Consider the following 24,451-nt stretch of genomic DNA (forward strand, 5'->3'; position numbering starts at 1 on the left):
AGAAGCCAATGTTGCATACGCATCGGCTCACAGTATCAAAAACAAGTAAAAATTAACATTTCCATATGAATATTTAGAATAACAGCATTAAACAACCGATATGTCCTCGAAAATGAGGTGCTCAATGTTTCTTTCGGGAAGCTAGGCGGCAGAAGCTACGTGTTCTTTTAGCTTATCACGCTCAGTTTAAAACTCTAAAAACTCTTTCGGCCTCAGGTCCCTGAGGATGTTTTCGGAGATCAGCCCTGCTCAACAGGCGTTGAAAAGGCCTATCATAGAAGCAGCAAAAGATATTACTCTCTCGAAGCACCTGCATTGCCTGTACGTCTAGGCCTGCACGTTTAGGTCTGTACGTCGAACCACCTAGATAATCACATGCAGCGATAATCAGAACTACCTATAGCACGTTCTGAGGTAACAGGACTAATAACAATTATATTTCTATCACTTTTCAGTGTCGTTAAAGCATAAAAGCGCTGCTTGTCTATTCAGAACCATGTTGGAGCGAGGCCCATAAGAGCATGCGTATTGTCAGTGCATCTTTTAGAAATATAACTAGGTACCATAGAGCAAGCTCATTGTTAAAGCGCTTGTCGGCAGCTTAGGCTTCCATTTCATCGCTCGAAACTTTTCCTAACGCCCGCCTTCAGCATTTCGCGTTGGAGTGTTTACTCGCTCTTGCCACAAAGAAGCGGATGCTGGATTATGGCAACAATCATTTTTAGCCCACAAGCAACACAGCGCCTAGAGGATGTCGTTAGATAAATTGGATGCCTTCGTGATGCAAGTGGCTGTGGTTTCACGCTCAGTTCGTTCCACGTCGTCCACCGTCCGCGTGCGTGCTAAGCAAGACCCACCGCTGCCTCCTGGGCCACCAGCACCTTTCCGGTAACAGAAGATGACCTTGCGGAAGCTTTTGCGGAAGTTGTCCGACAGGAATGCATAGAGGAATGGGTTGACGCACGAGTTGGTGTAGGCGAGGATTTGCGACGCTATCTGCACGACGATACGAGGAGGGTTCATGGGGCGACCGTAGAGGTCGACGCTCTTGAGGACCAGCACGACGTGTACGGGGCACCAGCAGACAGCGAAGACCAGCACGACAACCACGACGAGTCGGGTAACCCGTTTCTTGGAGCGCACGCTTTCGGCACTCACCCTGCCGCCCGGAGTGACTCCTAGCCAGAGCCGTTTCAACATGAGAACGTATAGCGCAAAGATGAGCGCCAGTGGGACGACGAAAGATGACATGAAGAAGGATATCTGGAAGGCTGCTATATTGTAACCCAAGTCGACTCTGAAAGTGCAAGACGAGTAGGTATCTTCAATGAATACCATGCCGTGAGAGAAGAGGGCGGGGATGCAGGCTATCAAGATAATTATCCACGTAAAAAGGATTGCTAGGTAGGCATTCCTCTCAGTCCTGATGGACATGGACGTAATAGGGTGTACGACGGCTAGAAACCTGTCCAGGGACATGAGGACCAAAGTGTAAATACTGGCGTAAGCGCACACAATCACGAGATACTGCACAATCCGGCACCACGTGTCGCCAAAAGGCCAGTAGTTTAGCGTGTAATCCCAGCCTGTGAATGGCACACAGAAGACAATGAACAGAAGATCGGCCATGGCGAGGTTGATGATCAGAATGTTAGTAGTGGAACGCATTTGCGGATTGCAGAGCACAACAAGAACGACGAGGGCATTGCCGAAGAATCCTATGACAGCAATAGCTCCGAAAAGGATCGGTACTGTGATGGCCAATACTTCTTCGACCATCCTTGTTTCACCGTAGTCATCGTACTCTCCTCTGTCCTGTTCCAGAGATGACGTTCTAGAAGCATTCGCAGCGCCGTTGTCCGTGCACTGTTCTCCAGTGTTGTTGCAGAGAGATTCAGCGGAAAGGAACGTGGTTTGTGTGAGCATGGTCAGGATTGTTGTGAAAGCCGCGACAGGTTGTGGTGTGGGGCTTGTGAATGGAGATTCCAACATGGGCCCGTTTCTTCCGGCTGCATTTGTTGCAGCAGTTGACAAAAGGCTCGCAGAAGTCACAGCCATTGCTGGTTATATCCGTCCCTTTTCCTTCAAAAATTCGAAGAGGTTCACAGAGTCATCTGCAATGAACAAGGAAACAAAATATGAGCATTAGTGATACAACAGCAAGATATACAAACACACTGCCTTTTCTCGATAACGCACGCATCCTCAAGTAAACTGTGAGTGCAGTAATTTGCCACCTAGTGGCTAAATTTCAATGCTCCCAGCCTATTCACATTTGGCGCCAAATCCTAACATCTCAACTATCACTTCAACATATTAACTAAGGAAACTATATAAAACCTTATGGCGAATGCTTATAATTTAAGGTACTCTAAAACCCACTAACCTAAAGGCCTTGCCGTGTCCAAAAAGAGATCGTCAGCCAAGGCACTGGGTTTTGTGACTCATTCGAATATCGCTAATACACTAGAACCTGTTCCTGCACGCATCAGACTATGACGATGACAAGAACGTTATGCGGAAGTAGAACTGTACACCAAATTTCATCTTGCGCCTATGGTTACAAGGGCTTTTAAACTTTTGGTGGAATAACGTGAAGCATGCTTTAATAAAACTGCACCTAAATCTCTAACATCAACGCAGGTTTCGCACAAAACTTTCAATATTTCATTGCACACTATACAGACATTACTGCAAAACAATAAAGACCTGCCTAACAATGCACCTGCTGGACGCTTATAGCTGATTTGTTATTGAAATTATTATTATCAGTGTCGATAAATCGACCGCACACTAACGGATCCCCAAGAATTACGCTCACAACCATTTGCAGGTGCACGAGCCCAAAGGCAATAAGTAACACCTCTCTCGTGAAGCGGTACACGGAATCAAAGTTCGCTTGACCTTATTATACTCGACCAGTTTGCTTTCTCCCTACATATCGGGACTACAAAAAGCAATATCACAAATACGCTCGCTAATATTCTAACTTCCGCAATTATCAACTGACAGCTGTTTAGGAACGCGTTCTGCTTCACACGTCGCACGATTGCCCTTTAAGAGCACGTATACACTGAGCGCACCTTTTAATATGCCAGTATGGCGAGAAACGCAGCCCATTGCATTTCTATTGCCGTGTTATCTGCGTATTGCAATTGTAGGCCATGTTTTAAAAGGTAGATATATTTAAACATCTGAAGAATAGTCAATCCCCATAAACATGATTACAAAACGACGTTACAATGTTTTGCAGCTGCTCCCTAATAAATGTAATATCCATATAATATTAGATCATATTTCACATTATCAAGAAAGAAGAATTGCAGAATGTATAAACAGCAAAATAATCGCACATTGATATGGAAATGTCCCTGTAACTCGTTTGTGACCACATAGAAAAAGTGAAAAAAGAAAACGAAAAAAAAAAATGCTTGCTAACGAACGCTAAGCGCAAGTACGGATTATCAATGGGTGTTTAGAAATTCATCAATCCTAGGCGCGACGTGCATAAGAAATATAAAACTTCCTCGTAAATAAATAGCCGATATGGGCATGTAATGAATTGAATAACCTGGTCGGTATGTATTAACAACCCTGCCTGGCATAAAATACCCGAGGAGAATAGATGCCCTCATAATACATGAAATAGTTGCTAAGTGCTATTTCATTATAGCAGGCAAATATTGAAGAAAATACGCACCCTGAAATCTCTGAAACAATATATTCAATTCAAAAAATATTTTTAATTAGTTTCCATTATGTAACCATCTCGCAGAGGCTGTCCAAATCATCGTTTTGTCATTGCAGTAAACAAGTGCAAGCAAAAATACTGCGCCTTCTGTAGCGTCTGTGGAAAAAAATACTGTCAATTGTTTTTTAGAACATAGAAGTCCTAGTAGCCAAATATTTACGTAGCAGTAAAGCACAGGTTCTTATTATGGCAAATATAATTTTTCAAAGTAGTACTCAGGCACAAAAGTTAGTATGATGATTCTTGAAAACAGTTACCTATGAATTTCTTCTCTTTCGGAGCAGATAGTTAAGAAGGCATTGCTGTGTATATCAAAATAGTGCTTAGAGCAATTTATGTTTAAGCTAAAAACGCAACTAGAAAAAGTAAAAAAAAAAGACCACCAAATGGTAGCATTTGAGCATTTAGCAAATATATAATGAAATAAAGAACACGCTTTAAAATACCGATTTCTCTAATTTCAGAATCGACTCGGCAAAAGCAACCACAGTATTTATAATCTATGGGCATGTGATGAATATACATATTAAAGCCGATAGCTAATGGCCTTGTATTTTGTCCAATTTACCGCGCTGCTAATGCTATATGACGCCCTTTGCGATGTCAGTGCAGGTTAAAGAACCCCAGGTGGTCGAAATTTCCGGAGTCCTCCACTACGGCGTCTTCAGAGCCTTAGTTGCTTCGGGCAGTTAAACCCCACAAACCAAACCAAACCAAATGTTCGGATATGTCCATCATCTTCATGTGGCACAAAACCCATGGTCTCAATTCGCTTATTGTTAATAAAGACATTTGCACTGCAAATTATTCTACCGTTGGTGCTGCGATGCAATCACAGCACGCAAGTCTAGCTATTAATCTGATTATTAACGCTCTAAGACGCCTATTGATAACGTTATAAAAACAATGACCCCTTCAGACGAGCACTATGTTCGAATATTTCAAACAGTTTGAAAATATGTGTTTACATAAGTTGCATATGCTGATTTACAAGAAAGATATAAACAGCTCAAAAAATTCACCAAATAATCCTCGCTTCATTCTAGCTTGGTGCTGAAATTTGATCATTACTTTTTGAATAAGAAAACTTCTGCCCATTAATATGTCTTTTTATATGATGAAATCATTACAACAAAAAAAAAAAAAGAACGCAAAGAACGCAGTTGTAGTGTCCTCAGTTTTACAGATTCTATTCTCTCAGTTATCGACGCAAGTGACCATCCTACAATACACACAACCGCACCACTGCCGAGATGCACCGTGCACTGCTGACGCCCATCTCTTTTTCTTGGTTGAAAAAGGCGACTAATGTTTTTAGACTTTCTCAGCCACTCTACATTGGCGATCACAGACGTGTTTGCCTCGCATAAATCGGATTAAAAAACGCTCAACTAAATATGACATGAAAAAGCAGAATCTCATTTAAAGTTTAGTAGCATGGCCCACTTTCGCAAAGAAAATAAAAGATACTAAACTAGAGTAAGTGGTGCCATCTTAATTGCGGGAATTTAATTTAAAGGCAAAGCAGACCTAAACAAAAACACTCAAAACCAGTTATCCGCGAGCAGCTCGTTAAGTACGTGGGAAGGAAAGGAACACCTATTCGGGAGCACCGTTTTGCATTTAGAAGAGAAATTTCACGCCCATGTACAAACTAAAGGCGCCCAACAAGTGGAGATTTTTTCTTGCTTTTTTTACTTTTCCTTCCCATATTTTGTCTTAAACTCCTTTCACTTTGCAGTGCTTCCCCGAGCCCCGTGCGGTCGTTATTCACCGCCGGTGCAAAAACAAAAATGGCATTCTAAAGCTGTCAAGAACGCCTGCCCCGTTGCGCCCTCAGGGACTGCTGAAAAGCAATGAAAACTGCGTTCGGATCGGAAGGGGAACTGCGCTCTGTTAGGACAGCCGTGAAATTGCACGCCGTTGGCGCAATGAAAACTGTTGTCCAGCGAGCGCACGTTGAAGGCACTCTTTCCGTTCTCACCCTTCCAGCTTTCCCGAGGCCGTTCTGCAGCACGTGTTGCTATAAATTACCAACCTTTTCTTATTTCCGGCTTCTAATATTGTTTGGTTTGTTTTTAGTGGACCGGAAAGAAGTCCCATGCGCCCAAGAAATACAGTTACTGCAATTCCTAAACCTAGATGGTGCTAAATAAAGCTATCCTTTTATTTTCGAAGCAATGTTGACAGCTTCCTATTAGTTACACCTGCGCCCTCCGTCATAATAAAGTGCCCTGAAATTCGCACTTAGGTTTTAATTAGATTAGAGGATGTTTGGTTGAAAAAGCGATACAGTGAATAGAGCCATACAGCGATGTATATATATGTATATATAATATAGGGTCGTCTTTCTGGTTTCCGCATTTTTATAAATCTGAAACTAGACATCTCCGTCCAACATTCACTACGTCTACGCCATCGCTTAACAATTCTAATGTTCATGCGATATTCAATATGGCCTGCCTTTATAGTAACCGCAATACTGTGGAAGACCTGGTCGCCTGTTTTAGACCAGCTTCAATATGAAGCTTGAGGAGCGCAGGTAACTTCAAAGTCAAGCATTTTAAACAGCCCAAGCATCCGCCTTCTGCTTCAGAGCGTCTTACCCTACATAATATTTTGGTTTTTCATGGGCACTATGAAGAACCTTCTCCCGGTGGACATAATATTAGGCTTCAGTATGCAAGGTTTTTTTCCTTACTTCCGCGATCGTGAGCTCTCCAAACTTCATAATTTTTTCTTCATTTCCGTCTTTTCATAGAATATGTTTATATTATTTTTTTACCGGAATGACTTAGTTCTCGTCATCTCGATGTTTGCGAATCGCATGCTTCCTTCTTCGCTTCTACTTTTTCTTTGTAATAGAATTAGATTTTGTAAAGGCATCTCTGAATGGTGTATGGTGCATATTATAGACATTGCATGTTTTCCTGTTTTTTAAATAAGACTTGAAATTTCTCCAATCAACACTTTTATTTTATAAAACCCGACGTTTCGGAGCCGGCTCGGCTCCTTCTTCAGGGGTGCATGACGCGGGGCTGCGTGCAGCTATAAGTAAAGGAATGGTCGAGGGGGAGAAGAAGGTGGGGGGGGGGGGGAGAATGGGGAGGGGGTGGAATGTGTACGAAAGGAATGAGAAGGAAGGAGGGGGGTTTATACTCCGTTTCATACATCAGGTGCAACGCAGCGAAAGCTACGCAAGTAGTCCCCAAGAAAAAAAATGGAGGCGTATCACTACACGTTCGTTTTGTGGTAGAGTGGTTCTTGCGGAAACGGACTGTATTCCGAGCATACAAGTTTGCAATAACTTGCTTCACGTGCTTAGACATCTTCGCAGTGCGGATCTTATAGAAAAAAGGCGCACCGAAGAACCATTTTCTCAAAAAGAAATGCGCAGCGCAGAGGGCACAGCCAGCGCCATCTAGTGGCACAGCTGGCAAGGTTGCGGGGCAGCGAAAACGCGACACGAACGCAAACGACAAGAAAAAACATAAATTCACCGAATCCGATCCTTTCTCCTTAAAAACGGTGCTCTTTATGAAGTTGATGGCAAATGTAAGATGTATTAAGCTTGCAGACAAAATAACCATTATTTGCTCTCGTCAAGAGTAGGCACTATTTTTCATCGCGGATGCGGAGAGCGCAAACAAGAGCTGTAGCATTGGCAGTGTTGCACTTGATGTATGAAACGGAGTATAGACGAGTGAGGGTGCCGCAGGTGCAGGTGTGCTCGCTGGCGACTTTTTTCTTTTCTTCTGTGAAGTGGCCAGGAGAGAGCGAAGACCTTGCAAGTATACAGCAGGGAGGTTGCCTGTTGTCCGGTTGATGTTATTTGCGGTAGACTGTATGTGCCATGACTCGAGGAGGCGTCTTTTGCGGTAATTGGTCTCGGTCTCCAAGATGAACGTTTCTTCGAAATTGATTCCGACCACAGAATAAATTTCGAAGAAACGTTCATCTTGGAGACCGAGACCAATTACCGCAAAAGACGCCTCCTCGAGTCATGGCACATACAGTCTACCGCAAATAACATCAACCGGACAACAGGCAACCTCCCTGCTGTATACTTGCAAGGTCTTCGCTCTCTCCTGGCCACTTCACAGAAGAAAAGAAAAAAGTCGCCAGCGAGCACACCTGCACCTGCGGCACCCTCACTCGTCTAAACCCCCCTCCTTCCTTCTCATTCCTTTCGCACACATTCCACCCCCTCCCCATTCTCCCCCCCCCCCCCACCTTCTTCTCCCCCTCGACCATTCCTTTACTTATAGCTGCACGCAGCCCCGCGTCATGCACCCCTGAAGAAGGAGCCGAGCCGGCTCCGAAACGTCGGGTTTTATAAAATAAAAGTGTTGGTTGGAGAAATTTCAAGTCTTATTTAGTTATCAACCCAACCAGACAGGCAAATCTGTCGAAATGTTTAGCTTTCCTGTTTTTTGAAGGAGATCTTTTGTATGCGCATAGCTGGCGCCGGCACTATTCGAGCGCAATGCAGCGTTAGGGTCGCACTTGCTTCCTGAAAAGTAGCGACAATACCTTTTAACTCTCCATATTTTTCAACAATAATTTATTACAATTGAAGACAACGTGTGTCAGGTATTAACAAAGGCTGTCAAGCCATCGATCAGAGTGAAGTAAAAACCGTTAAAGGTGACCTAAAAGAAAAACGATTACAAGACATCATCATGTCCTCGGCACAAATAGAAGTCTTATGGACATTTTCTAAAGTAACTTAGAATAATTCCTTGTTCCCTTTCAATTAACACTGAAAAATAAAAGCTTTAAGAAAAAAGAAAACCAAGGGTCGATCTCTATATACGTCCAGACGCAGCTCACGTACAGAAATGTCGGTCCACGCAAGCCTACCTTGCGTGGAAGGCTTCGAGAAAGCTTCGCGATGAAGCACACAAATGAAAAGAAGGGTTTTTGTCTTTCTCTCGGCCGTAATGGACCAGCTCTCGCGCCTTGGCTACCCTCATGATTACTCTGAGCCGACCAACAACAAGAACAGCAAGAAGGAACAACCTGCAGGAGTCAGTTTCTTTATCTATCGACCTCAGCATGCACTTCTCCTAGTCATCACCTATTTCGGCCACGCTGGGAACGACGCCGAAATTTCTCGGGAGTCTGCTGTGCAGACAGTCGGATGGAGTGCACATCCGAACGCTCACCATGGCAACCGGCGCGAACCCATCGAGAGCCATTACTGAGTCAATCTCGGATCGCTTGAGGAATGCGATAAGGAATGTGAGCTCGGGGCTGTTCTTGATGGGCGAGAGGTCATTACTGTCTCTCTTCTCGATATTCTTCCATTTGTCCATGCAGGAATTTGCTGCTGTAATCAGGGAGCCCTCGGCTCTATCTATAGGTATTCTGATAAGCATTGGTTCGCTTGCAAGACTTGAGTAGAGTTGTTGAGCGGCAGCTTGAATTCGTTTAGTCATCGACTGCTGTTCCAAACCATTTTCTTCGATTCAAAATATATTCCGGGAGAGTGTGCAGACATTGTTGGATGATTACAGTGTTTATCAAACTCTATTGAAGCTTCATATATTTTTTCTGTTCTTGTAGAAGCTCAAATAACCTCGAACTTTTCAGTACACATGACTCCCGCTATGAAAAAAATGACCAAGCTAATAATTTATTCTAATGTCCTTCGCGCGTCACGGCGCTGTCGGATACAAGCGCGAATAAGAGCTACAGTACCACGAAAAAATCAGAACCTAAAGGTTAACAACAGCCCCGAAGATAAAAGAAGGGGTACGTTCACAAGCTGCCCAAGTTAACTTTAGCCAAGGGTTAAAAAATTAAAATTTTAGGTAGGCCAGATAAACCTTTTGTATACAGCTGCCAGCCATTTAACACACCGCAGGCATTTTATTCTTAGTTTTGCAATTAAACAATTCTCTAAATTATTATTGCCTTCCGACAATAAATTGAATTTGCAAAGTTGGAGAACGCCTTATGAAACTCCCATTACATTTATTTCCGATAAACAAAGCCTCACGTATATTGTTTTTCCAAGCTCTAAAGAAAGCCAGCGAAAAATATAAAAAAGAAAATATCACGTGACTAATGGAACGTGGTTTGAAGGAACCAAATTAGCTGCGGGCGTGAGTCGACAGCCCAGGTCAAGGAGTAGGCTTATATGTTAGCGATGGTTGCAGCGAATGCGGTGAGCGCTCTGCAACTTCTACCGTCACGTGCGCTAACTGCCTAAAGCGCAAGAAGAAACCATCGCAGATATATCGGCCTGCTGCTCCAATGGTGCCGTGAAGCCACGGCCACAGCTAATTTTGTTCACTGAAGCCCCGGTTCAGAGCAGCACAATTATTGCACCCAAATGCGCCAGCCACGTGATAATTTTTTGGATTTCGCTAGCTGTCTTTAAAGCTTGTAAAATAGATGCCCGTGAGGTTTTTTGCATCGGAAATATATGAAGTGACGCTTGCAGAATGTGGTCTCAATTTTGTAAATCACATTTACTGTCAATAATCAGCCAATTAGAAAAACTGTCTTAATTACTAACTTCTTAATTACAAAATTGAAAAAAAATTACCCGTGGTACGCCAAAAGGGTGACAGCTGTGTACAAGTGGTTTATCTCGGCTACCTCAAATGGTTTTTTTTATCTCTATCCTAAAGTTACCTTAGACAACCTGTATATTGCAAGTGATCTCGGCCTAAGTAAAGCCTTCAATTAGAACCGATAACGAAACCGTAGCCTGCAAAATAATTATAAAATTCGAGAGCCACAATTATGTTCTTTAATTTGCAGACATTTCTGCTTGATTTTTTAAAAATCCCATATTTCTCCCTTAAAGTCGCTACTGCTCACAAAGGAAACTTCAGTAACGCTTATATGCTTCGCTTTTATTATTGAAGCGCGGGTGTGTTATTGGGATCCGTTGGTATGCTGTCTTCACTAGGTCCGTCGTTTTAACAGGAACAAAGGAGACATCGTGAATGATATGCCTCTGCACAAAGAGATTTACGATCAAAATTGACTTTCTGTCGAACTGCTATCCGTTTTTATATGTTCTCCTTTCCTGGAACCAGCTTCATTTGTTAGACGTGTTCACCAGCGGGTTTGTGTCTAAATATTTTTAACTGAGAGGTTGCAGCAGCAAACAACTGCCGCTTCTTATTTATTCAATTAAATTACAGCGATGAACACAAAACTTCTGGTTTCAAATATTCCAGGTTTTCGACTGAAACTATTTTTAACGCAAAAATCGTTCCACATGAGCGCGTTCATCAGCCGATAGTAAATGTAGTAAACAATGTCGAATAAAACGCTTCACGCCTACCACGGCACAAATTGTACAAAATAAAAAATTGTTAATTATTACCTTCAGCACAGTCTAAATGTGCCGACGATATAAACAAAAACGCGTTTGTGATTAAATGGTAGGCCAATTTTAAAGTAATTCTCCATAAGGTGGCGCCATTAATACGTCGCACGTGAGCCTTAATCGTACTCCTCGTAACAGCGTGACAACGCTACGCTTAGAGTAAAGGAAGATATTAATGAACTTTTAGACTAAGTTCCGCACTGTTACAGCCACTGCTTATATATTTCCAGGAAAGTGCTCGTTGTTGCTTTGCTCGGAGAATGCGCAAAATTTATGCAAACAATTTTATTTCAATTGTTATTAGAAGACGAGTTTCACACCTTCAGGGGTTCAACTCTCCTTTTAGTCTACTGAGAATGAACAGGTGCCTCGTATCTTCATGTATATTAAGCATAAAATACTTTTAGCTCTTGCTTTCGAGTTAAAACTGAGAGCAGTCTTTAAAAGAGACGAGTTCTGCGTACTCCTACAGGTCCAGCATACAAACGCTATGTGCTGCCGAAACCAGCAGCAAGTATAATTGTTTCAACTTTATTTTCAATGATCGCCGAGATATTACTCGAGCTGTGATTTAGAATGCGCTGAAGTTAACTTTTCATCTCAAATAACGCCTTGAAAAGAGCAGATACACGACAGCATAAAATTCATTATCATTCTTTTTTTTTTGCATGCCGACGTCCTTCAGAGTGGGCAGCTCCTACTTAAGAGGGTCGCTGCGTGGAAGAACAACTTCCTCGCCCTCTCCAAGGTTGGCACCACGGTTCCATGCCTATACCCATTTACTACTTTTTTAATTCTACTGTTGATTACGGGACAATGAGTGATTTTTTTGAACTTATATTCAATGCCAAATATCTTTGGTGTGTATGGAAATGTAATATTTCAAACAATTTCCTCATAAATCTCTTTCATCCTTATACCTTGAATCTGGAGAAGGAAACCAACTTCGCAGAAAGGAGATTAAGTCCAATACTCTAGTCTTCCTCTCTTTATGGTTTAGCGGGAAAATTGTGTTACGAAGTTTATATAGAATACATTCCGGACAAAAGCATACGATTAATTTTTCATTTTCTATACGAGAAGGCTCTCTATTCTTCTGTCAAAATCAATACTTCCGACTACCAACATAGCGGCCACAGGTGTTCATTTGGCTGCACCATTCTGAAAGCCAGACTCTTTTCAGAGTTGTCCAGGTACTGAACTGCGCTCTAATTGTTCGGTTAATTCCACAGCACATGATGCCAGAGTCTATGAGGTCACTTTAGATCTGATACACAGGAAAATGTTAGGGCCGATAACCAAGTTGGGTACTTGGCTTTAGTGAATAATGCATTTTTGACAACCTGCCTTGTCAATCTGAATAACACGATCTGTCGGGCTAGTTGGTAACCTATCTTATTTCCTATCTTATTCTTCTTTTCCCCTGATTGTGTTCGCGCTGCTGATACATATGGTTTGTCAATCTGACCTGCTTCTTTGAAGATAAGAACACCAAGCCTTCTCTGAATCGATGTTATTCAAACATGCAAATACACGCATTGCGTTACATTGAAATTAAAAAGAAAAAACAGAGCTGATGGTCTTCCGTTCGAATGTTCTAGCTACATAAAATTTCTCTTTTCTCTATTGGGATGGCACCGTGTCCAGGCCACTAAATTTAACATATGACCTAATTTACAAACACGCTGAAAATGTCAGATGAACTGGAGGTGTATTTAACAGGAATTTAGGACAGGCGAATATATGAAATGCAGCAGCTCAAACTTATGCCACCACCAGAGTAGAGAACACCATTAAGTCACTTGTGCTACGACCTGTTCTTCTGTCTTGTGGTTGCATTCTTTTGCGCTGTTACATCTCCCAGATTGATTATGTATCATCTTACTAAAGAAGAAATTTTATTGCAGCTTTAATCAGCACGGAGCGAAAATGAACGCAATATGTAAAGTGGATGACAGCGTGAATATGCAAAAATTTGCACCATAAACTAGGTGATTAGTTATGACTAACCCTTTTCAAAAAAATATGAGATTACTGCAGCAAACGATATTTAGAATGGAAAATAGATATTTGTTCACCATATTTTATCCCACACACACAAGAAAATAGATTTTTATTTTTACTGCTATAGTTCTATTCATTAACTGGAGGCGTAATAAAAGTGTTATAGCAAAACACTTTTTTTATCACGCGTAGCACACCTCCGCCGCAGCCTAAATGCTGGGTTTGATTTCTAACCCCGCCTGAATTACTAATTTATTTTAAGCTCGATTAGTTTGCAATAATTACGGAGCCTGCTTGAGAGATTGAATCTAGGTCTGGATATTTTATTCCTGTTTTTGAAATTTTTGTTGTTCCATTGAAACTTCTTCAACACGGCCAATACATCAATATTACTCATTATCTCCCACGCTGGACGCGTGACACACTCTCACGTTATATTTTCATCTCTGTGTTGACCTCATGCGCTATAAAAGAACTATCCAGACAGGCTCCAGATCCTTTGTTCTCTTAGACTCCGCCAGTAGTTAACATTAAATTCTAAGTTTTTGTGTTTATTTATTTATAACTCCAATAATTTACCGAATAAAGTATGCTGGAAGCAGGCAAAAAAATTCTTATGAAGAGCTCACGATGCCGTCGACAGCATACTGGTCGTTCCGGTGTGACGCAAAAAAGAAACTGCCTCAGAAAACAAAATCGCTCAAATTAAGTGCCCACCCTAGCTCATTGACAGCTACTATAAGACCAAACAATGGTTACTTGATATGGCTATTAGCATATATCAGCCTTAATTCACAATGAATCAAATTCGAACTCTGATCGGTGACACCGATATGTAGCTGCCTTCATGGTACATTAAAATGCAAAGCTATACTGTCCCATGTTCCGATATAGAAAATTATAAGTTTTAAATACAAAATTATCAAGGAACACTTCATTTAGAAGAAGGCAACAGCTCTGATGAAAGCAAAAAGAAATTCTTTTCATGTTTTTTAGAGCTTCGAGAAATATTTCGCACTGCAATGGACAGGAGGATGTTCTTGTTGCCACCGCGAGACCGATATCTCACTCCTAAGCAGCAAATGAGGCATAGCCAGTTGTTCTGTACTCCAGTCTCGCTTCTCTGATTTTACGCTTCTTGGCTGGCATTAAACTTGTAGAATGACAGTCCCACAAACATTTCTACAGAGTGACCAACTATTCGTCCAATCAGAATTTTTATTTTATTTAACCTAATCCCAGCTGACAGGTAGAAAAAATTGTAGCTATTGCATTCCGCTGCTGAAAGCTGGACAGAAATACGAGTGCACCGTGTTGAGTGAAGTGCGTCTCTCTTTTTTCTCACTACACATTTCTGTTTCTCAGGCTCTTTCTAGAAGATGATGACTTCGAGATTACCTAATCAGAGGAGGTGTCAGAACGGTAGATCGACTACGCAAAGGAAGAAAACGCGCAGACTTCCATGTGACTTCAACAAATAAGAAAGGCCTTGCGCACTATTGCGTATGCATGTCTCTGTCATGCTTGTTCTCGTTTTGGCGCGCGGCCTCACTAAGAAAAGCAAACAGACGCTACTTTCGTATTCAGCACAAGAGAAAGAGCGAAAATGTTCCATCCTCCAGATATGTTGCTGCAGGTAGCGACGCGAAAACAAGCAGTGCTTCCTTATGAGAGCTTCTTCCTCTGATGCAAATATCTGGAACAAGTTTAGCATAAAAGTGCATTTTATGGCGGCAGCATCTTGACGACAGACTTCGGCCACCAGCCTAGGGATGCTTTTCTAACGTAAAAACAAGAACAAAGCAACCATGCTCGGCAAAACTTCGGGAGACCTTGCAATGTAGACGTCCACATCTGAATATCCTTCCCGCGAATGAGGCTCAGGGAAAAGGAAGCGAGTCTGATTCCGGAGCACTTTCTCGTTTCGGCGTGCCGCAAGTTCCGTACGTGGGTTGGCTGCGTGTAAGGCACAACGACAAGCTACGCACAACGCCAACACGGCGAGCGGCAAGAAACCTTTCGCACGCACTCAGTGCTTATGCCACGGAACGCATGCTGCTTGCCTCCGACGTAGCTGTATATATTTCGAGAGCACGATTTTCCCGTTGCTCCGCTATGTAAATGAGAAATAACGTTTCCCTCTTGCGGTGGGCGCGTGAATTGTTGTCATAATCATCTTAGCCTGAATCCCACTATAGGATAGTAGGCGCTGCTATTTAGTTCCTTGCTGTCTTGAAACATCTTTTTTTTTAACCATAGTATGACGGCCTTCATGGTTCTTGCAGGATAAAGCATTAAAACATCAGCGATTGCTGACTATGCGCTGCGACGTTATGCGTGTGTATTACTCCACTGAACAGTAAACACGATCAGATTTTGCTATATGACTCAACCAAACAAGCGCCTGTGTCTCGTCTGCCCTTCTCTGTCCATTGTGAAGTTTGCGCTGTTTTTGCTCTACCACTATCAATTTTCGTTCTGCAGCCCTCTGCGTTGTCCTCAACTTAGGTAGAAGCCTCTTCGGTAGCCTCCACGTTTCAGCCCCATAGGTGAGTGCAGATAAGATGCAACTGTTGTATACTTTCCTATCACTCGATGCCGGTAAGCTGCTAGTCATAATCTGCGAGTGCTTACAAAGTTCGCTCTATTCCAATCTTATTCTCCTTGTTATTTCCCTTTCATGGTCCGGAGTTGCGGTTACTACCGGTTCTAAGTACACATATTCGCCTACTACTTCCAGTGCTGCGTTACCTAACGTAAACTGCTGTTCCTTCCCAAGGCTGTTGAACATTACCTTCATCTTTTCCATATTGATTTTCAAGCCGCTTACTGCTCTATTTTTCCTGCCTAGGTCATCAATCATTCTTTGCAGTTCCTCCCCCGAGTTACATGGCAAAGCAATGTCATCGGAAAATGCAAATTACTGAGGAATTCTTCACCTACCCTAATCCCTTACTGCTCGCATACCAAGTCTTGGAATACTTCCTCTAAGCAAGCTGTGAATAGTACCGAGGAGATCGTGTCCCCTTGCATTACACCTTTCTTTATAAGAATTTTGATATTTTATTTACGAAGAACTGTGGCTGCTGTGCAGCCCCTATAAATATATTCCAGCACTTTCACGTACGGCTCCTCTACACTCTCATTTCGCAATGTCTGAATGACCGCTGAGGTTTCTACCTAGTCAAATGCTTTTTCGTAATCAATGAATGCTATGCATAAGGGCTGGTCATGTTCCGTGTATGTTTCTCTCACCTGGTTGATAGTATGAATATGATCGATAGTAGAGTACCCTTTTCGAAAACAGGTTTTAGCTTTTAGCTTGTTACCTTAGTAAATACCTTATGCGTAGCAGACAGTAAGCTGATTCGTCTGTAATTTTGCAGCTCCTTAGCATCCCCTTTCTTATGAATTAAGATAATGTTTGCGTTCTTCCATGACTCCGGTACCGTCGAAGACGCCAGGCACTGCGTATACAGGGTGGCCACTTTTTCTAGCACGATATTCCCCTCGTCCTTGAGTAGATCTACATTTACCTGATCCTCTCCAGCTGCTTTCCCTTTTTTAATATTTTCCAACGCTTTCTTAACCTCGCCCTTTGTCAGTGGCGGAACAACTGACTACTTTTTCCTACTGCGAATCTCAATATTGTTCTGCCTACTTTGGCTACTGTAAAGATCAGTATAAAACTCTTTAGCTACTTTGAATATCTTCTCTATATTCATGATGCGTTGCCCGCGTTGTCTCTTAGCGCATACATGTGATTTTGCCTGTACCCAATTTCTTCTCCACAGCTTTAATGCTTCCCCCGTTCTTTACAGTATGCTCAATTTTCTCCATGTTATACTTTCTTATATTGGCTACTTTGTGCTTATTGATTAACCTTCATACCTCTGCCAATTCTATCTGGTGTGTCGGATTGGAAGATTTCATCCTTTGGCGTTTTTTAATGAACTCTTTCGTCTTCTCAGACAGCTTACTGGTATCACCTCCAACTTTCCAGCCGCCTACTTCTAAAGCGCACTTAGTAATGATATCTCTGAAATTATTTCTCGTTGCTTCTAGGGTAATGTCTTCATCCTTGGTAAGAGCTGAATACCTATTCTGTATCGAAATTCTAAACCCTTTTGCCCTCCCCCTCACCGCTAATTCGTTGAAGGGCTTCTTGCTTGCTAATTTGTTTCGTTTCTTCTTAGGATTAAGTCCAATTCGAGATCTTACTATCCTGTGGTCATTGTATCGCACTTCCTTGATTACCTCTACATCCTGCATAATAGCGAGTTTCGAACCCAGTATGAAGTCAATTTCATTTTTAGTCTCCACTTTAGGACTTTCCCTAGTCCACTTCTGGTTCTTACGTTTGCTGAAGAAGGTATTCATGATTATTAAGTTATTGCGCTCTAAAAAGCAAAACTAGTTACTCTCCCCTGCTATTCCTAGAATCAATTCCATGGTCACACCACTACCTGGTTCCTGCCTACTTTTTCCCTACCTTGGCATTGAAGCCGCCCATTAATGCAGCATACAGCGTCTTTTCTTTCCGCATTGCCGATTCTACATCTTCGTAAAAGCTTTAAACTGCCTGGTCATCATAACTACATGTATCCGCGTAGGCCTGTTCAACCTTCAGTTTATACCACTTATTAACCCTAATTACGATACCTGCCACCCACTCATTAATGCTGCAAAATTCGCACAATAACACAATGATTATTATTTTAAGATCGGTATTGACGACCGAAAATATCTGAAGCCACCGTTATATGTTCCGAAGCGTAGGGACCACAATTTAAAACGTTTTGAATTTTCCTTTAAAGGTGACGGACTCTATTATTCATTTTTTTTTGTGAGAACAGTTCGTGAATGGAATGTTTTTTCAAAGCATGTTGGTAATATTGTATTGAATGAAGAGTTTTATGAAGAGTTAAGTTCATAATTTCTTGTTTTATGAATAGGAAAGTGTCGCCCCCCCCCCCCCTATAATGCCTGCCAGCGATGCAGGTACCAAGTAAATAAAAAAACTCATCAATATACCTATTGACAAAGAAATCTTCTCCTACCTCGCGGCTCTCAGGTAAACCTCTACAACACAGTACATGCCCGTCCTTCAGTACGGTATTTGCCTCATTCGGCCTCCAAACCTCTTAAGCCCTATGGCATCCCATTTCATACCCTCTAGTTCCTCTAACAGCACTGCTAAACCAGCCCATCCTTCAGTATCACAGTATCACATAGCAGCTAGGATTCTGGCGTTCAACGTTGCCAGGGTCAGTTTCCAATGGCGGCCTGTCCAGCGAAGCCAGAGAGCACCACCCGCTGCGTCACAGGTCCGACTGCTGCCGTTGTCAGTTGTTCCGCAGCCGCTAGTGACTGATGGCTTGGATTTTATTGGAATAATCATGGGAGGTTGCGGCTAATTACTGCACCAGAGTGGCTAACTCCTGTTCTGGTGAGGGATTGCTTTGCCAGAGGTATTCATCAAAGTCAGGTTGCACCCCAAACCTGTTTATGCAATTCCAACAATACGCGGATTTTTTTTCTTTTTTGATCCGGTAGAGAAATCCGCGGGACAGGGATCCGCGGAATCTACCGGATAAAAAAAGAAAAAAAATCCGCGGGACAGGGATTTTTTCTAAACACGGTGCTCGTGCATGCGAAGCGGATGTTCTAACTCTACGCCAACGCTGCACACACACACACACACACACACACACACACACACACACACACACACACACACACACACACACACACACACACACACACACACACACACACACACACACACACACACACACACACACACACACACACACACACACACACACACACACACACACACACACACACACACACACACACACACACACACACACACACACACACACACACACACACACACACACACACACACACACACACACGCACACACACACACACACACACACACACACACGAATTGGCACGTGATTGTTTCGTTGTCGTCATGTTTGTTTTATTAGCTGGGCCTTGGATTAAAGGCTTAAGCATACTTGTGAGTCAGCGCTAATTGTACTGTGGCTTTCTTTTATCTTGTCCTTTATCTTCGTGTTCGCGCTGTTTAAATTAATAATGAATCACCTTTGAGATGAACAAGATCTGATGCTTCGGCACAATACTGCTCAGTGTGTATAGGGGGCGCACCAATGTTTGAGCAGACCCTTGAAACGTACAACGCCCGATATACCCATCCTTGGAGCAGGGTTCACATTCAAAAAAACATCTTAGCAAGCTTTGGTTTGAGCGGATCCAGCTTAATAGGTTTAATGTGTTGGGAAAGGTGTGCCATTCTTCTCTCCAAGCAGCTACAAAATTCGAACATGCCATTTACATTGTAATTTCGCAAGAAATGCAGACAGGATATGAGTACTCTTAAGGTGAAACCACCTAGTGCATTGAGAAATGTGCATTAAAGTTTATGTCATCTATAGAATGTTTGCCAGTTGTAAAAGGTAGTGCATTCATCTTTCGTCCTCTTTTACGCCAGATATCAATAGTGGACGTTGAGAAAAATTTCATATAAACAAATTAGCGATCGTGAAATCTGAAGAGAAATAAAGATCGTGAATCGAAGTAATTTTCGATTCTTTGCGTTCTGCAATTCAAGCATAAGCATCTTTTGCCTTAAAATATTTTCAAAACGGCAGAGTATGAAAGCTTCCAATCCAACAGACCAGATCGAATTGGCCGAGATATCAAAGCTAATCAATAAGCGCAAGGTGGCCGATATAAGGAAGTATAACATGGAGAAAATTGAGCATGCTGTAAAGAACGGGGGAAGCCTTAAAGCGGTAAAGAAGAAATTGGGCATAGGCAAAAACCAGATGTATGCGATAAGGGACAAGGCGGGCAACGTCATCACTAATATGGACAAGATAGTCAAAGTAGCCGAGGAGTTCTATACAGATCTCTACAGTAGCCAAAGTAGTCAGGACCGTAGTGAGATTGGCGGTAGGGAAAAACAGTCAGACGTTCCACCAGTGACGAAGGACGAGGTCAAGAAAGCACTAGAAACTATGAAAAGGGGGAAATCAGCTGGAGAGGATCAGATAACTACAGATTTGCTGAAGGACGGGGGAGATATCGTGCTAGAAAAACTGGCCACCCTGTATACGCAGTGCCTGGTGTCATCGACGGTACCGGAAGCATGGAAGAATGCAAACATTATCCTCATTCACAAGAAAGGGGACTCTAAGGACCTTAAAAATTACAGACCAATCAGCTTACTGTCTGTTACGTATAAGGTATTTACTAAGGTAATCGCCAATAGAATCAGGACAACCTTAGACTGCAATCAAGCAAAGGATCAAGCAGGGTTTCGGAAACGGTACTCTACTATCGATCATATCCATACCATCAATCAGGTGATAGAAAAATGCTCGGAATATAACCAGCCCTTATACATAGCATTCATTGATTACGAAAAAGCATTTGACTCAGTTGAAACCTCGGCGGTGATGCAGGCATTGCGAAATCAGGGGGTAGACGAGCCGTACGTGAAAGTGCTGGAAGATATATATAGTGGCTGCACAGCAACCATAGTTCTACATAAAGAAAGCAATAAAATTCCCATAAAGAAAGGTGTTAGGCAAGGAGACACAATCTCCCCAGTACTATTCACAGCTTGTTTAGAGGAAGTATTTAGAGACTTGGAATGGGAGCAGTTAGGGATAAGGGTAGATGGAGAATACCTCAGTAATCTGCGATTTGCTGATGACATTGCCTTGCTAAGCAACTCGGGGGATGAACTGCAAATAATGATTGATGACCTAGACAGGAAAAGTAGAATGGTAGGCTTGAAAATCAATATGCAGAAGACTAAGGTAATGTTCAACAGCCTCGGGAAGGAACAGCAGTTTACATTAGGTAGCGAAATACTGGAAATAGTAGGCGAATATGTCTACTTAGGACAGGTAGTAACCGCAGATCCAGACCATGAAAAGGAAATCTCAAGAAGAATAAGATTGGGATGGAGCGCATTTGGCAAGCACTCGCAGATTATGACTAGCAGCTTACCGGTATCGCTCAAGAGGAAAGTGTACAACAGTTGCATCTTGCCTGTACTCACCTATGGGGCTGAAACGTGGAGGCTAACCAAGAGAGTTCTACTTAAGTTGAGGACAACGCAGAGGGCTATGGAACGAAAAATGGTAGGGGTAACATTAAGAGATAGAAAGCGTGCAGAGTGGGTCAGAGAAATAACTCAAGTTAATGACATTCTAGTGGAAATTAAGAAGAAGAAATGGACATGGGCAGGACATGTAGTGCGAAGAGAGGATAACCGATGGTCGCTGAGGGTAACAAACTGGATTCCAAGGGAAGGAAAGCGTAGCAAGGGGAGGCAGAAAGTTAGGTGGGCGGATGAGATTAAGAAGTTCGCAGGGGTCAAGTGGATGCAGCTAGCACAGAACCGGGTTAAGTGGAGAAATATGGGAGAGGCCTTCGCCCTGCAGTGGGTATAATCAGGCTGATGATGATGATGATGATGATTTTCAAAAATGTGTATTCTTAGAATGGCGATGTTTCTTTCGCAATAATAGGGACGCCTGTGGCACACGTCATAAAATGTGAAAGAAATTTATTACTCACGTAATTAAATATATCTCCATAAACGAATTTTAAAAGTTAGCGCATGTGAGTTTGATGACAATGATAACATTCCAGCAAGCTGTCAGGCCACCCAAAGTCAATTATCAGAGGTGCAGGAATGTAATTTACCCTGCGCAACGGAGTAATGAATTTCGCCTGTCTACACATGCCAGTCCGCAACAGCGCTGGCAGGACCAGCCTAGTGCTTTTGCTACTGGATGCCCCCCTCCCTCAGAGTGACTATGTAAGCTACATTGACAGCGCACAACACTTTGGTGCCTGTCAACGGCTGAAATTCCTTACGGCTTTGCGTGACAGTAAATTGCTATAATTGGCGTCCGCGGCAGTGATGCTCTGCAACAATACTTCAACTGCGACCAAGTGCCTAGCTTGGAAAAAGGTAATTAGTGAATTTTAGGGTATTGCCCAAGCAATCAATCTCCTTGCTGCTTGAATACTGGGCAATTGCCATCTACGGTCAACACCGTCCCTTTGAATGCGAAGGATTCGTAGTTTTTTCCCCAGAAATGAAGTTATTGAATATTACTTAACATCTTTCTTAGAACACCCCAATTAGACTAAATACAGAATGTCTTGAAGGGGTCTATCGTCTTTCGTGAACAAGAGCTGTAAGTGACGTAAACAAGTTTAGTTAGGCGTTCATCTCAGACCACTTACATTTAGAATTCCCGGAGATTTTAGGTAAACAAACATCATTTTAGATTAGTGTGAGAAGGTTATGAGCCCTAGGTCATACTGCATTGCGTAACAGCTCCTAAACCAAGCTGTATATTGTCACGAAGACAGGGATTTATGGGTACCGGCAACAGGGGCAGATACACACAGTCAAGAGAGAGGTTCCCGAGAAACGGTAGCACGAAGACACAAGCTCAAGAGTCCACAGGGGTTAACTAGCCGAAGCGCGCGAGAGTCTCCAACTTCTTTGTCGTTCAAGCGCTACCTCGAACCGTCAGGTGGCATTATTCCCCCCCCCCCCTCGAAAAAAAATCCGCAAGCTCACAGAAAAAAAAAATGCTCCGGATGGCAAATATGACTTTCAGCGGGTAAAATACGGCTTCATGCGAAGCACATGCACCAGGTCAGACGAGCACTGACGACTAGAACTCGGTACAGTTCCGTCTGGAATAACCTCGTACGTAACTTCTGAGAGGCGACGCAACACTCTGTAGGGTCCGAAGTAACGATTGAGAAGTTTTTCTGACAGGCCTGGGCGCCGGACAGGTGTCCACACCCAGACTTTGTCACCAGGCTGGAACACGACATAGCGATGGCGGTCGTTATATCGGCGTGCATCTGTTGCTTGCTGTTTTGTAATGTGATTACGGGCGAGTTGGCGAGCTTCCTCAGCGTAGTTGGTGAATTCTTCTGCGTCAGCGGTAAGCAGCTGGTCGTCAGCCGCACATGGCAGCATAGCGTCGAGCATGGTCTGTACATCGCGTCCGTATACTAGGCGAAACGGAGTGAATCGAGTTGTTTCTTGGACGGCCGTGTTATATGCAAATGTGACATAAGGCAATATCTCGTCCCATGTTTTATGCCGGACATCGACATACATGGCGAGCATGTCCGCTATTGTTTTGTTTAGTCGCTCAGTAAGGCCATTAGACTGAGGATGGTAAGCAGTAGTCTTTCGGTGATGTGTCTGGCTTAGGTGGAAAACTTCTTCAAGAAGACGCGCTGTAAATGCCTTGCCACGATCAGTAATGACGTATGAAGGGGCGCCATGGCGGAGGACAATCTGCGTCATGAAAAATTGTGCCACTTCGGAGGATGTTGCACGTGGCACCGCCATAGTTTCCGCGTAACGTGTCAGATAATCTGTAGCCACGATAATCCACTTATTGCCAGCTGACGATAGAGGAAAAGGGCCAAGAAAGTTTATACCAATTTGGTCGAATGGTACTAGCGGTGGGGGAATAGGCTGCAGGAAACCCGCTGGCTTCAATGGCGGTGTCTTGCGTCGCTGGCACTCGCGGCAACCTCTAACATATCGATGAACGGTGGCGGTAAGTTTGGGCCAGTAGTAGGCCTGGCGCACTCTGGTAAGAGTGCGTGCAAAGCCCAAGTGTCCAGCGGTGGGTTCATCATGGCAAGCATGAAGGATTTCATCGCGGAGATCTGCAGGGATGACTAGAAGATAGGCTCGGTCACTGTTGCCGGCGCTTTTCTTGTAGAGGATTCCGTCGCGCGTACAGAAGGATGACAAGTTCTTAGCAAACAGTCGAGATACTGTAGAATCGAAACCCTCCAGATGATCGATCACAGTTTTGAGGTCTGGGTCAGCCCGTTGCCGGGCCTTTAAATCAGAGGAACTGATAATGCCAAGAAAATGGGCGTCTTCATCCGTACTGTCATGGGCCAACTCCACGGGTGATCGAGACAGTGTGTCAGCATCTTCATGTTTACGTCCGGATTTATAAACGATAGAGTAATCAAACTCCTGCATACGAAGGCTCCACCGTGCAAGACGTCCTGATGGATCTCGAAGACTAGCTAGCCAACACAAAGCATGATGGTCTGTCACAACTTTAAATTTACGGCCGTAGAGGTAAGGTCGGAATTTCATTGTGGCCCAAACGACGGCGAGACACTCCTTTTCAGAAGTTGAATAGTTTGATTCTGCCCGAGAAAGGGTGCGGCTGGCGTAAGCGATCACTTTTTCCTCGCCTTGCTGGTGCTGGACCAGAACAGCACCC

At 43.1% G+C, this 24,451-nt stretch overlaps 1 pseudogene across 1 annotated transcript in view; it reads right to left on the reverse strand.

The window, feature by feature from the left end:
* Positions 1–495: 495 nt before the first annotated feature.
* LOC146189252 (allatostatin-A receptor pseudogene) overlaps positions 496–24,451 on the reverse strand; it is a 91,000-nt pseudogene continuing 67,044 nt past the window's right edge. Inside the window, exon 2 of the transcript XR_014707278.1 lies at positions 496–2,114. The product of XR_014707278.1 is annotated as an allatostatin-A receptor pseudogene (transcript). The remainder of the gene's footprint in view (positions 2,115–24,451) is intronic.

The sequence above is a fragment of the Amblyomma maculatum genome, chromosome 5, assembly GCF_055883805.1.
Source record: "Amblyomma maculatum isolate TAMU_Amacu chromosome 5, ASM5588380v1, whole genome shotgun sequence".
Classification (NCBI taxonomy): domain Eukaryota; kingdom Metazoa; phylum Arthropoda; class Arachnida; order Ixodida; family Ixodidae; genus Amblyomma; species Amblyomma maculatum.